The sequence below is a fragment of the Lolium rigidum genome, chromosome 5 (genome assembly GCF_022539505.1).
Source record: "Lolium rigidum isolate FL_2022 chromosome 5, APGP_CSIRO_Lrig_0.1, whole genome shotgun sequence".
In the NCBI taxonomy this organism is placed as follows: Eukaryota; Viridiplantae; Streptophyta; class Magnoliopsida; order Poales; family Poaceae; genus Lolium; species Lolium rigidum.
This window is the reverse complement of record NC_061512.1, coordinates 232447824-232454028: the sequence shown is the minus strand read 5'-3', so window position 1 is coordinate 232454028 and position 6205 is coordinate 232447824.

Genomic DNA, 6205 nt, shown 5'->3' with positions numbered 1-6205 from the left:
GAGTGTGAGTACCTTTTACCTTTCCTCCCCGGCAACGGCGCCGAGAAAATAACTTGATGTCTACTTCCCCTCCTTTTCCCGTAGACAGTGTTGGGCCTCCAAGAGCAGAGGTTTGTAGAACAGCAGCAAGTTTTCCCTTAAGTGGATCACCCAAGGTTTATCGAACTCAGGGAGGAAGAGGTCAAAGATATCCCTCTCATGCAACCCTGCAACCACAAAGCAAGAAGTCTCTTGATCATGTAGTATTTACTACTAGCAAGGACAGGCGCGGCGGCACGCCGCGCCCAACCTGAACCTAAAGAATAAAGGATGCTTTAAATCATGTTAAATTACGGCTGTAATGTGGAAGGTCTAGTAGTAAACAGTAAATGTCAATGTGATGCAAAACCGCCAAGAATAAAAAGGTCAGTTCATCCTTTAGATGTGATAGTTGGAAAAAAACTACAATGTTTGTGCACAATCTGTACATTGTGAAACGCCTCAAGCCAATGCACAGACTATCTCTGCATCCTGGAGCTAGTTTCTTGCGGAACCACTCATAAATCCAATTCGAATCATCTGTATCTATCACATGTGTGCTTCTGCATTTGCACCATCACTATCTCGGGTAGTTTCAGTGTAAGGCATATGTAGACAACAAAACACCCTGAAAAAAAAGCATGAACTATTTAGTAGTTAGTCCGATCCACAACGCAAATAATTAAATATACTGGAAGTATGGGTATAGCATCGAACATACATGAAATTGTAGATTGCAGTGTATATTTCTAAAGATGGTTAGATACTTTCTGCCATACATTGTTTATTGCTTTCATAGTTGGTACACCAGATTCATCCATTGCAAGGATCTTTAAACCCATTTTAGATGTCACCCTGGAGAGATCAATGTAAAACTGTCCTTAAATAAACACATGCTTCGGCAAGTAGACACCTAATTTATCAGGTATCTAACCCTAGGTTTTGTTAACAGTCATTGCATAAAAATACAAATTGTATAGTACCCATGTCCTGCAATGTGACGAAGGGGCATTTTGTCCATGGTGCATTTAATACTATTCTGAGTATGCACACTTATTCACCTTATTACATTGAAATTTGCCTCTAAAACCTATTCTCCTAACCTTGTCTGCATATGACATGGTACCATTACATAGCCCAATGAATTTGGTGATGTTTTCCAAAAGCAACCCACTATGTGGCATCTACATCGATAATTCAAGTATCGCATGTCAGAGTTTATGTTTAACCTTGTCTTCTTGGATTTCAACAAGATATGTTTCCTGCTTTTGTACTGGTTGACGGTGTTGGTGTGGGAAACACCAAAATTTGCTAGTTTCCAATTTAAGGGCTTGTTTCAGATTTTTTTTATTGCATTTCCCACATTGTTAGTACCACACAAACAATAGCACTCTCTGATAGGAACGAAGCATCAGAGTATTTTTCAGAGAATAAATCATCTATTGCATTTTAAAACATTGTACTTAGATCTTAAAACACTCGTACTTACATCGGAGTAACAAATGGAGATGTACTTACATTTTAAAACACAAAAAAAACTCCGAAGACTAAGTCAGCAGAATATTCAACGGCTTGCCTGCAAGATGCACAACAGTGTACATATAGTTAAGAAACATACAGAGAAAACAACATTTTGGCATAATGTTGCCAAAGTCAACCAAAATTACTATTTCAGTGATATCACATTAGTCACTTTAGCTGAAGAAAAAGTGATATATAGTTTCTCAATAGATCTTATATGTTAGAGACAAACAAAAATTAAAGACTCCTGAAAATAGTAGTCAGGAGTAGTCTTTAATCATTCATCACCTCAGAAAGAGGCAGACAAATTTAGAGTGGAGATTGTATGACGGGAACAATTAAAAATTAAGAGTACTGAAAATGATAGGGAAGGGAACCTTTTATCAGCATCTGAACACATATGATTTGCTTAGACTTCGGTTTTATCCTTCTACAAAAAGGTTCTTCAAAATCCCACTATTACAAAATGATATGTAAAACAGGCTATGCTATCGCAGATATTAAAAGGATCTCTACTAAGCACTACTAAGAGATCATGTTGCAGTTTTCTCCCAGCATTGAAATAATAAATGTATCCTATGAAATAGATGGCATGCCATGAAGGCTAGTTTGGCATTTGATATTGGCAATTATCTGCTGGTCTCATGATTCCTGAAGCACATGTATCTCTATTGAGCCACTTGATGGGCAAATTCACTTGGCGAAATGTATATCATGTGGCTTACATGCCCTTTTGTAACCGGAAGGGAATTGGGAGCCTGCTGGGCTAAGCAGCTGGAGCAGGCCGACAAACCTGTCATCTATGTCATGCTCACAGCAAAATAGTTCAGCAAACAACCACCGTTTAGAGAGCTGGCCAATAAAAAAAAGACATGAATGCAGAAGCTTCTTTTGCAATAGCGATAAAACATGTTTTCCCATTTTGTCTGTATAAGGCATGTATGGCTGGTAAGATGCAGGCTCACGTGCGTTGTTATCACAGAAAACTTCACTATAAGGTACTGTTACATAGAGGGAGATGAACTGGGCCGTCTGATACCGAGCAACCTGCTAACTTTCACCACTTCCTTTGGTGTATACCTTCTTAAGAGAGAAAGTCCGAGTTGTCACTTGCCATTTGAATTTCATTTACGTGATTTGTAAAAAACAATCAATGCATTTGTTATATATTAGCTCGTTGATTTATGTTTTCTCCCTAATCTATGTCATGCTCACAGCAAAGATTTCTCTAATCCACCGAAACAATGATTGCTTGGCAGTCAATTTTTATATTCCAATACTGTAAAGTGATGATCAATAAAGTAAAATTCACTGTAGTCATGTATATGTGTACAAAAGACAAATATTTCGACTAAACGACATATGTAAACATATGAGTTGACACAGTATCAAGATTAAAAATATGAATTAAAGTAACACTTTCTAAGGACCGAGGCAACTCTTTTGATACAAATGTCAGTTTTATGCCAAATAGCAACATTGATGACCATCATGAAAATGAAAAGTTCTAGGAGCCTAAATATGATAACAATGTACTGAAGATCAAGTTAACATGGAGAAAATTTATGGTTCTAATCCTAGACACTATTCTACTCTCTACAAGGGTATCTCTAAAAGATGACAAAATGAATTTTAGACGCTCATTGGAACCAGACTTGTCTAGATCTCCACATAAATATCCTTATTTATTGGGGCATGGTAATCGATTCAAATTTATCAGCATGGCAAACAACAAATGTCTCTAAAATTTCTATGACATCTCACATTTTTAGTTGTCATTGAGTACATGATAAAATATTAGTAATTAAAAAATGAAAGCCAAGCTTGAACTCCACCACTATCAACAAAACATCTTTGTGGTATATCAGATTCTCCATGCATGGGCACAAGAAGGCATAAAAAGAAGATAACTAACTTACCAAATGGAGAAAGCCTGAAAGTGATGGATCATGTCCGTGCTGTCCATGCAAATAGGGTGCAATAATGGGCTCAAACTAAGGATCATTAGGTAACAATGAGAACTCAAGGTAAAAAATTCAGTGGCTCCAAAAAAACTGAACAAAGTCTTGATCTCACTTCCATGTGTTCTACACTGCAAAGCTTACAACACTAAAGATGACACCACTCATTTACTTTGTTGAGATAAGAGAAAAGGAACTAAATATCATAGAAATTAACAATCGAAAAACTAATCACACATCAAGAAAATATATGAAGAGTCCAATTTCCTTATGTAAAAGACTCTCTTCTACATATTAAAAAATAATAAGGGAAAAGTGATATAGTGGGAAACATTCTGAACAAAATTCTTACAACGCACAGTACTTGCAAAAATTAAAATTTATAACCACTATTGTTCTCATGTTAAGGTACCATAGTTGTTGAAACCTATTGATCTAGTTCTTGAAAAATTAGTATGAAGCATCTCATTGACTGGTTTCAATGGTAGGTACACACACTGGCTACATATTATTCCGGCTGAACCTCTATTGCACACTAAGCAGTGACATCAAGCCATGAAGGAAACTAAAAGTTTGAGTTTTCGTTAGATATTTTCAGAGATCTTTCATTTGTCCAACTGTAGATATGACAGCTAGCTTCAACTAAAGCTTGATCAAAAAAGCATGTCAAACCGCAATGGTACACCCTACCCTGAAACCAGCAGGCACTTCTCCCACAGTATCACAATAGGAGTCGGCACATGTTTCTACCGGTCTAAACAATTCACCAACAATACCAGATGAACAATTTCCAGATATCAAAAGTGGAGGTGTTGCACTGAACCTTCTACTTTACCCGTCCAGGGGTAAATTAGAAAGAACATCAAATTAGCACTATACATGTAAATATAGCAATCTTTATTGGATATATGTTAAGTTACTTCTCTAGAAAAAAATCTACTTTTAACATGTACGAAAGACCGGATGCAACTTGCTGAATATTCACCAGACAGTCACAAAGAAAATTGGGCGCTGAACTTGAGTTCCTTTGAATACGAACAAAACCAAGTCACATTCAGTACAAAATATATGGGAGTGCGATATGATATGTTCCAACCTGATCTCTAATTCTCTATCTTGCCTTGCACTGGACGAAGGGCCTGCAAGGTACCATATGCGGACTCAACGAACAGTAAGTACAGATGCAGGAATGGGCCAAACAACAGCTGAAGGATCAATCTTGGCTAGTGGATGTATACCTAGCTTGGTCCAAACATTGGGGCAACTGAAGAAAACCTGCAAGGGTTGTAGTTGGAGCACCTTACCGTAGCCCACGAGAGGAGCTCTGGTGTGGCGTCCGTCGGTGGCGAACAGATAAATGTGAATGGCTAACCAAATAAAGCGGCCACGACCCTGTCTACTACCTGACTTACCACGCCTCGAACACGAACTGCTCAACCGGCAGGTACAGATGAAGGATGAAACTTATCAACCTGCAGGTACAGAAATGTTCTCAGAAGATTGTAGCAAGCTGAGTTGTTTATCTGAGGTTTTAATCCCTAAATGAAAATTGACTGCGGCAGGTACAGATGAAGGGATGAAACCGATCAACCTGCAGGTACTTTAGTTTCAGTTTTTACAACTTAAGTTTTGCATGCAGTAGCTTATCTTGACAAAGCAAATGACCGAAATTTATTAAAAGGAGGCAAATCAGGCTACTGCACACAATGGGTCAGACCGAGAGAAGTCATTTCACTATAGAACTAACTTGGCTTAGGATGAGAAAATCAAGAAAAGTAAGGTGTCTTGTATAACCGAGTAGTCTGCAGCTGTACTCTTTCGTAGGAAAACTAAGGCCGAGAATTGACAAACGAAACTTGCCTGAAAAGATCAAACCTGGACACTTAGGAAGGGAAATATAATCTTCGTGGCAATACCCAAACGTATGTCTAAAACAAAGCATAACCTTCCAGGCCCTTTTATATCCATGAGACCATGAACAAAGTTTCATAGACAAACCTGATTGCCTTCATATCCCATCAGAATCTCCTTGAGCCGTAGCTGCAAATTTTGCACCGCCAGAGTCGATTCGACCTTAAATCAGATAAGAATCAACTTATTCGACCTTAAATCAGATAAGAATCAACTTTGTCAGTTCATGGACATATGTTAGAGAATATGCATCGTCTTGATGCAAATATGGCTAGAACGCTCGCTTGCCGCTTTTTTTACGGTGTACCTTGAGTACGACCTCCATGGCGTCGGAGATGAACCCGAACCACCCACTACTCTTCTTCACCGCCTGGTAGGGCGAAGCGTGGGCGCTCCCGGTCACCACCTCCTGGCTCTGCTCTGACCATGTCGTGTGTGGAGGCACGGCGCCGCACTGGTAGAAGACCATAACCAACATGGTCGGCGGCGCGGCAGAGAGAAAAATAAGAAATATGCGCAAGATGTAGATTCCTCGACCTCGGGTTCTCGCACCTCCAGCGGCGGTCGTCGACATTCCACCTCCGCCGTGCGCTCGTCCTGCGCCTCCGCCGCCCGTAGCTGCAAATTTTGCACCGCCAGAGTCGATTCGACCTTAAATCAGATAAGAATCAACTTATTCGACCTTAAATCAGATAAGAATCAACTTTGTCAGTTCATGGACATATGTTAGAGAATATGCATCGTCTTGATGCAAATATGGCTAGAACGCTCGCTTGCCGCTTTTTTTACGGTGT